At 50.7% G+C, this 8853-nt stretch overlaps 1 protein-coding gene across 1 annotated transcript in view; it reads left to right on the top strand.

Moving 5' to 3' along the window:
* Window positions 1-2405: 2405 nt before the first annotated feature.
* Window positions 2406-8853, top strand: part of CCDC71 (coiled-coil domain containing 71) — a 29937-nt gene continuing 23489 nt past the window's right edge. The window contains exon 1 of the mRNA XM_088473230.1: window positions 2406-2480. The gene's annotated coding sequence lies outside the window, so the exon portion shown is untranslated. The remainder of the gene's footprint in view (window positions 2481-8853) is intronic.

The following is an 8853-nucleotide window of genomic DNA, read 5'->3' as shown; positions in this document are numbered from 1 at the left end:
CCCTCACACAGCTCTCCCCCAGACACCATATTCCTCACATAGCTCTCCCCCTGACAGCATATCTCTCACACAGCTCTCCCTCTGACACCATATCCATCACACAGCTCTCCCCCTGATACCATATCCCTTACACAGCTCTCCCCCAGACACCATATCCCTCACACAGCTCTCCCTGTAAAACCATATCCTTCACACAGCTCTCACCTGGGCTCTAACGCCATATCCCTCACACCGCTCTCCCCCTGACGCCATATCCCTCACACAGCTCTCCCTCTGACACCATATCCCTCACACAGCTCTCCCTCTGACACCATATCCCTCACACAGCTCTCCCCTGAACCATATCCCTCACACAGCTCTCCCCCTGAAACAGTTCTTCCAGTGACACAGCACTCCACTCCCAATTACATAGCACTCCTTCGGGTCCTCACACAGCACAGGTTCCCCACTCATGCAGCTCTTTCCAACTTACCTCTCTTGCGCCCTCCATGCCATCCTCAGAACTCCTCCATCACTTGCTCCCAGTCACTGATATGGTCCTCTCGCGGCGACTCCTGGCTCTTCGTGCGGCGGAAGAGACAGACATGCGATACGTCACTGCTCCATCTGATTCCTGACAGCACAATGGAGGGGACCAAGGGGGACCGAGGGAGACGGGTTGAGTGTTTAGCGCCGTATGCCAGCCACATCTACTGATGTTGGAGGTGCGGCGGGTGGCTAAGTGTGCAGCAGGGCAGGCAGTTTCATTCAATCAGGCAAGCACAGCACTACCTATACAGAGTGCTGTGGCCAGGAACCCTCAGCGGCACTGGCCGGACTGGCCCATCTGGCCATCGGCCCTTCTTGCATTTGCCAGAACTACCAGATGGACAGTCCGGCCCTGCCTCAAAGAGACATCCTTCTTCTACATTGCGCTAGCAGCGGCCGCGGGTCTAACCAGCCGCCGGTGTCACCTCACCCCACATTGCAAGTGTGAGATCTACCCGCCATGTCTTTCCCTGCTGTCAGCGGCGGTGCCAGCACTGACATGTGTTACAAGTCGCGGTCACGACTTATCTCCCTCGAGCAGTTCACCTTTCCTGGATGCTGTTATTCCAGTTCCCTCGGTTGCTAGGCGATTGGCACGCCTCAGGACGTCACATGCTATCCTTAGCACAGTGTGATTGGTTGATCCTCCTATTTGTACACACTGGCCTTTTACCGCCTCGCCGACTATAGCGTTCCTGTGGGTTCCCTCGGCTCGGCAGCATGGTCATCGTTTTGTTCCTCCCCATGGATTCTCCCGTAGCAGCTTCCGTGCTGTCTCCGGCTCTCCAGCTTCTCCAACAGCTTCCTAGCCGCACCAGTGCTACCGTGCAGCCATTGGCTCTCAAAGCTGCAGCACCTACTACCAACTCTCTACCATTGGCTTTTGCCGCACCATCGGCAGATTTGCTGCACCGTCGGCTATTGCCGCACCATCGGCACATTTGCCGCACCTTCATCTCTCAAAGCCGCAACACTTGTAATCAGCTTTCTACCATCGGCTCTTGCCACACTATCGGCACACAAGCCGCACCATCAGCACATTTGCCGCACCTGTGGTCAGCTTTCCACCATTGGCTCTTGCCGCACCATCGGCACACGAGCTGCACCATTAGCTCTCTAAGCTACACCATTGACTCATCCTATGTTTACTCTTTACCTCATCACTGAATTCCAACTGACACTCCTGTAATCTGTTACTACTCCGAGCAGTAAGTCCAGTCGGCCGCCTAAGTACCGGTGAACTATTAGGGGTCTATTTACTAAGCAGTGTTAGGAGACAGAGTGAAAAGTGATAAGAACGTGATCATCTCACTGTCATCTCATAGGCTGTGTTTGAAAAATGACAGTTGGGAGCTGATTGGCTGGCACCTTATCACTTTCTTATCACTTTTCACTCTGTCTCCTAACACTGCTTAGTAAATAGACCCCTTAATCTCTAATGGAGCATACACATGGTCAGATTTGTCAGATCTGTCAGATGAACGATTTGAACGATTTTTGACTGCATTAAAATTAATGGAATCATCCCAAATCTGACTGCAAACACATCAGATTTCAGATATCGTTATCTGACCATCGGGAACGCGCATCGTTCATCTGACAGATATATCAGAAATGTCAGATTTTCATTCAGATATGAACGATTTTTTAAATCGTTTTCATTCAGATCTGAATAAAAATCTGACCGTGTGTATGCACCAACGGGCGGTTGTTAGTGGCAGGAGACCTCGATAGCCTGAGTTCTAGAGGGCTTACTAGGAGTGGTCATTGGAATTCATTACACATGTCATTTGTTATATACAAGTGTGGGTGCCCGCCCCCTGGAATGCTCTGCTCTCCTCCCTTTAACTCCTCCTCTTCCTTTGCAGAAGACGAAGAGCAGGGCTGCTGGGGCTGAGCTGAGAACATATTTAGAAACATTATCTAATATCCAACTTGTCTGGTCAGTGCTGGTAAGTCAGGAAGCTCTGAGTGTGTAGTCAGTGTAATTCTATTTATATAATCGCACAAGACAAATATATACCAGCAGAGGGGTCATCTGCTATATGCTGCAGAACAGCAAATAAAAATATACTGTAACTAACAGGCAGTTTTACTGTCACCAGGGACAGGGAGGGTGGAGGGGGGGAATGTTCTTTAGAGGAACCCAGACTAACATTTATTAGCAAGCAATAAATAATGATGTGTGGCCTGATTATGTATTTCGGGTACTATGTATTGTGGTACTGTGTGCGGCATAATTATGTATTGTGATACTAATGTGCGGTAGAATTATGTATTGTGGCACTGTGTGCGGCATAATTATGTATTGTGGCACTGTGTGCGGCATAATTATGTATTGTGGCACTGTGTGCGGCATAAATATGTATTGTGGTACTAATGTGCGGCATAATGTATTGTGGCACTGTGTGCGGCATAATTATGTATTCCGGGTACTAATGTGTGGCATAATTATGTATTGTGGCACTGTGTGCGGCATAAATATGTATTGTGGTACTAATGTGCTGCATAATGTATTGTGGCACTGTGTGCGGCATAATTATGTATTGTGGGCACTGATGTTGTGGCATTATTATGTATTGTGGGCACTGATGTTGTGGCATTATTATGTATTGTGGTACTAATGTGCGGTAGAATTATGTATTGTGGCACTGTGTGCGGCATAATTATGTATTGTGGCACTGTGTGCGGCATAATTATGTATTGTGGCACTGTGTGCGGCATAAATATGTATTGTGGTACTAATGTGCGGCATAATGTATTGTGGCACTGTGTGCGGCATAATTATGTATTCCGGGTACTAATGTGTGGCATAATTATGTATTGTGGCACTGTGTGCGGCATAAATATGTATTGTGGTACTAATGTGCTGCATAATGTATTGTGGCACTGTGTGCGGCATAATTATGTATTGTGGGCACTGATGTTGTGGCATTATTATGTATTGTGGGCACTGATGTTGCAGCATTATTATGTATTGTGGCACTGTATGTGGCATATTTATGTATTGTGGCATTGTGTGTGGCATAATTATGTATTGCTGGCACTGATGTTGCGGCATTATTATGTATTGCGGACACTGATGTTGCGGCATTATCACACTGATGTTGCGGCATTATCAGTAATATGGTACTAATGTGCGGCATAATTATGTATTGTGGACACTGATGTTGCGGCATTATTATGGATTGCGGGCACGGATGTGTGGCATGAATCTGTATGGCGGGCATTGATGTGTGGCATGATTATGTATTACAGGCATTGATTTGTGGCATAATTACATATTAAGCACTTATGTGTGGCATAATTATGTATTGGGACACTGATGTCTGGCATGTTATATATTGGGAGCACTTATGTGTGGCATACTACTGTCCTCAGTGCACACAAATGTTGTTCCTAAGGTTTTGTTAAAAGTAATAGTGAGGTTTTATGTAGATGGCTGGAAGGGAACAGGGGCGGTAGGATGAATATTTGCCTAGGGCACCCAGAAACCTTGGGTCTGGCTGCTGGCAGGTATCTCTCTGATGTCATCAAAGTGTAAAAAAAACAAAACATTGATAATTCTTCAGAGTAAGGCCCTCATTCAGAGCCGTACGCTCTGAGCGGAGCACACGCTCTGAATGAGGGCCGGCCTCCATTTTCATGGAGCGTCCTCCTGGACGCTCGTATAGCTGTGGGTCACCACCCACAGGCTATACGAGCGTGCATTGTGATGGTCGCGATGGTCGAGACCATCGCGACCATCGAATTTGCGAGCCGGAGCCTGCGGTTGAGGTTTTCAACCGCAAGCTCCAGAGTGATTTTGGCTCTATCAGAGCCAAAATCACTCCCACTGACATCACTAGTGATGTCAGTGGGCCGGCTTCTGACGGGAGGCACGCCCCCGGCACGCCTACCAAAGGGGGCGTGCTGTCAATCAACATCGACAGCACGCCCCCTTTGATCGGACACAACGAGCGAAGGACTTTCCTTCGCTCGTCGCGTCTGGCGCATGCGCACGACGGAGCTCCCTCCGTCGTGCGCATGCTCAGTCCATAACATCGACCCACTTGCGAGCGGACAGCCGCTCGCGAGTGGGTCTGAATCAGGCCCTAAGAAAAGTATGAGAACACGCAGAGTAGAAGGTTTTAGGGAAATTTGAGGGAAAATGACTTGACTAAAAAGGTAGATAGGTGGAAAAGCCTTCTAGAAGAACTGGTAGAGACTGTGGGCCTGATTAAGAGGGTCGATGTTTGGCCACTGCGCATGTGCACGCCGGAGACGGCTCCGACGTGCGCATGCGCGAGACCCGGCTAGCGACGGGCGCTCCGTCGCTCCGGGTCTCACACCAAAAGGGGGCAGCTGTCGATTTTGATTGACAGCTCGCCCCGTTTTGGAGGCGGGCAGGGGGGTGGCTGGCCAAACGGAGGCATTCCCGACAGAACGCCTGCCGTTTGGGGGCGGCCCCACTGACATCACGAGTGATGTCAGTGGTGAGCTTCCGGCTCTATTATGAGCCAGAAGCTCACTGGGGCTTGCTGGAACGAGACCCTACTGCAAGGGTCTCGTCGCAAGCCCCGATGGTCGCGATTGTCGAGACCATCGCGACCATCGCCTGGCCGCTCGCAATAGCTGTGAGTGGTCACCCACAGCTATGCAAGCGACCAGGAGGCCGAACAAAACAAAAACAAAAAATGCCCTGATTCGAAGCGAGCGCTCTTTCAGAGCGTCCAGCTCTGAATCAGGCCCTGTGTTACACCGGGACGTTCAAACTATACCGGGCTACTTTTTGGACTTTTCCAAAAACAGAGCTGCATCATCATGGCCCGCCCCCTGTTGGGCAATGCCATGATTGACATCACTCAGAGGAGCCATGGTGATGGCATCATCAAGGCCCCGCCCACTTAACTGGAAAAGTGGGCGGGATCTGAGAGGGCCACCTACTTTATTGAGAGAACTCCAAGAAATCCTGACTCTCCCAGACATACCAGGAGTAGGGAAGTATGATTTAAACACCTTCATGGTATAGATATTCAGATATCCTAAATCTGAATAAAAGCTAAGAATCAAATAGGGTTATCAGGGCAAAAAAAAAAATAATGAGCAGAGTACATGGGCTTAATGGTTCTTATCTGTTTCCAATTTCTGGGGCTGATTTTGAGTTGCGCAGATCTCTCTTCGGGGACGCCAATGGCGAGTGTTTTGCCTACAGCGTAAGCACACAAGGGACTTTACACATTTTTGTGTATGCCCATTTTATTTTAATTCGGAAGCAACTTGGCAGGATCTATGAAATAGGATGTTTCAGGGTAGGAACTGGGCGGTGGCAAAGCGAACGCACGGAGCCGCCCTGACTTGTATGATTCTGAGTATGAAAGCCTGTTTCTGATGGATATCTTGCATCTAGCACGGGGCTGGTGCAAGTGCACTAATGATGACGGTGGGGTCGGCAGACGTAAAATCATTGGGCGACACTGGGTTCCACTTGCGCACAAAATAATAAACCGAACTTCCCGCAATTACACCCACTTTGCCTTCACCTGAGAATGATTAATACAAAAAAAATGTATACAAAAATTTAGAAGACACATAGACAAAAACTGCAACACCAAGGACAGTGCTCAGGGCCGGTGCAAGGTTTATTGGCACCCTAGGCATTTCTTCAGCCTTACGACCCCCCACCCCCACCCTCGATAGCTACACAAGCCCTTATACAGTGCCCCCAGTACTGGCCCTTTATGCAGTGCCCCCAGTAGTGCCGGCAGTAGTGGTCCCCCCTATGCAGTGCCCCCAGTTGTAGTCCCCCACATATGCAGTGCCCCTTTTATAGTGCCCCCAGTAGTAAGCCTCCCTATGCAGTGCCCCCAGTAGTGGTCCCCCCGATGCAGTGCTCCCAGTAGTAGTCTCCCCCCCTGCAGTGCACCCAGTAGTAATCCCCCCAGTAGCAGCCCTCCCCCAGCAGTGCCCCTAGTAGTAGTCCCCCCCCCAGCAGTAATCCCCCCCTATGCAGTGCCCCCAGTAGTGGTCCCCTCCAGCAGTGCCTCTAGTAGTAGTCGTCCCCCCCCAGCAGTAATCCCTCCCTATGCAGTGAGCCCAGTAGTGGTCCCACCAGTCCCCCAAGCAGTGCCCCTAGTAGTAGTCCTTCCCCCAGTAGTGACCCCAGCAGAAGTCCCTCCCTATGTAGTGCCTCCAGTAGTAGTCCCCCCAGCAGTGCCCCTAGTAGCACTCCTCCCCCCAACAGTGCCCCTAGTAGTAGTTCACCCCTATGTAGTGCCCCAAGCCGTTGCCCCCCCATGTAGTGCCCCCAGCAGTAATCCCCCCTTATGTAGTGCCCCAGTAGTAGTCCCTCCCAGCAGTGCCCCCAGTAGCAGTCCCTCCCAGCAGTGCCCCCAGTAGCAGTCGCCCCCAGCAGTGCCCCCAGTAGCAGTCACCACCAGCAGTGCCCCCAGTAGCAGACCTCCCAGCAGTGTCCTCAGTAGCAGTGTCCCCCAGCAGTGTCCCCAGTAGCAGTCCCCCCCCAGCAGTGCCCCCAGTAGTAGTCCCCCCTGAAGTACCCCTAGTAGTAATCTCCCTCTATCGCTCTAGTACAAAAAGTCTTATACACTCTAAGGGGCTAATTCAGAATGGCACGCAAGTGATCGAACGCAGCCCCTTCTATGTCTCTGCTTGATTGACAGGCAGAGGCATTTAAGTCGCAGTGCGGGGACGGCCGGTGTTCCCGGACACGGAGGCGTGTCCGCCCTGTTTTCCTGGGAGTGGCAAGGCCAGGGGCTGCGTCCACAGATGACGTTTCCTGGCCTTGCAAGCTGGCCAGGCTGAGTCTGCTGAGGTCATACTCAGCTGGCTGGCGGCCCGGCGCCGACCACCGATGCTCACGATGGTGATCAAATCGGTCATCATACATCTCCGGCTGTATTTGCATATTGGAAAGGATGGAATTGCTAAGCTGCCTGCGAGCACTGCTGAATCACCCCCAGAGTTCCCTAAACTCTGGGATACGATAAAGCTTCACGCCGGGGCTGAATCTTCAACCTCTCCTTAAGGCAGAGACTTGGAATGCGCAACTGCCTCAATCTTTGAAGATTGAGACCGAGGGGATCACCTGTACCTTCCATCTGTAAGAAAATAAAAAACACACGAAAGTGATCGCACAGGAGCCGATGCACAGATGATGGCAGGTCGGCCGTATTTGCGCCGTCCCGTCACTGCTCGGAGAGGAGCCGTGAAAAGATGGGCAGCACAGACGGTGTAATGGTTAGTTGTACTGCCTCACAGCACTGAGGTCAAGGGTTCGATTCCCACTACGGCCCTAACTGTGTGGAGTTTGTTAGGGGCATTACTGGGGGCACAGCATTAAGGGCATTACTGGGGACACTGTGTAAAGGGCACTACTGGGGGTATTACATAAGGAGCTCTAATACATGGGGCATTGCATAATGGCACAACTACAAGGGCATTGCATAAGGGGCTCTAATACAGAGGGCTTTGCATAATGGGCTCTAATAAAGGGGACATTGCATAATGGGCACAACTACAGGGGGAACTGCATAACTGGCACAGCTACAAGGGGCATTACATAATGGGCACTACTACTGGAGGCATTGAAGAAGGGGCATTACTACTGGGGGCATTGAATAAGGGGCACTACTACAGTGGTCTTTGTGTAAGGGGCACCTCTGTGGGCATTGTGTATAAGGGGCACTACTATGTGGTGTAATGTGAATAAGATTGTGCTGCTGTGTGGAGTCATTTGAATTGGGGATACTATGTGTGATTTCGGCAGGACAGACGTCCCTTGCTGTGAGGTCACACCCCCTTTTTTTTGCATACCACGCCTCCTGTTTCGGGTTTGGTAAATCACAAAAGGTTTTTAGTTTTGAAAGTAGATCACCGAGTCCAAAAGTCTGGCCAGCCCTGTACTAGTGTATGGGGACAGAGGAACATTCCGCCAGAGGAAGGTAAGGAGGAGATATCTGTGATACTAGTGCATGGGGACAGCGGGCCATTCCGCAAGAGGTAGGTAAGTAGGAGATATCTGTGATACTAGTGTATGGGGACAGCGGGCCATTCCGCAAGAGGAAGGTAAGTAGGAGATATCTGTGATACTAGTGTATGGGGACAGTGGGCCATTCCGCAAGAGGAAGGTAAGCAGGAGATATCGGTGATACTAGTGTATGGGGACAGCGGGCCATTCCGCAAGAGGAAGGTAAGTAGGAGATATCTGTGATACTAGTGTATGGGGACAGCGGGCCATTCCGCAAGAGGAAGGTAAGTAGGAGATATCTGTGATACTAGTGTATGGGGACAGTGGGCCATTCCGCAAGAGGAAGGTAAGCAGGAGAT

This window comes from Taudactylus pleione, unplaced genomic scaffold (assembly GCF_031769625.1).
Source record: "Taudactylus pleione unplaced genomic scaffold, aTauple2 ptg000133l, whole genome shotgun sequence".
Classification (NCBI taxonomy): domain Eukaryota; kingdom Metazoa; phylum Chordata; class Amphibia; order Anura; family Myobatrachidae; genus Taudactylus; species Taudactylus pleione.
This window is presented reverse-complemented; position numbering and strand designations above follow the sequence as displayed.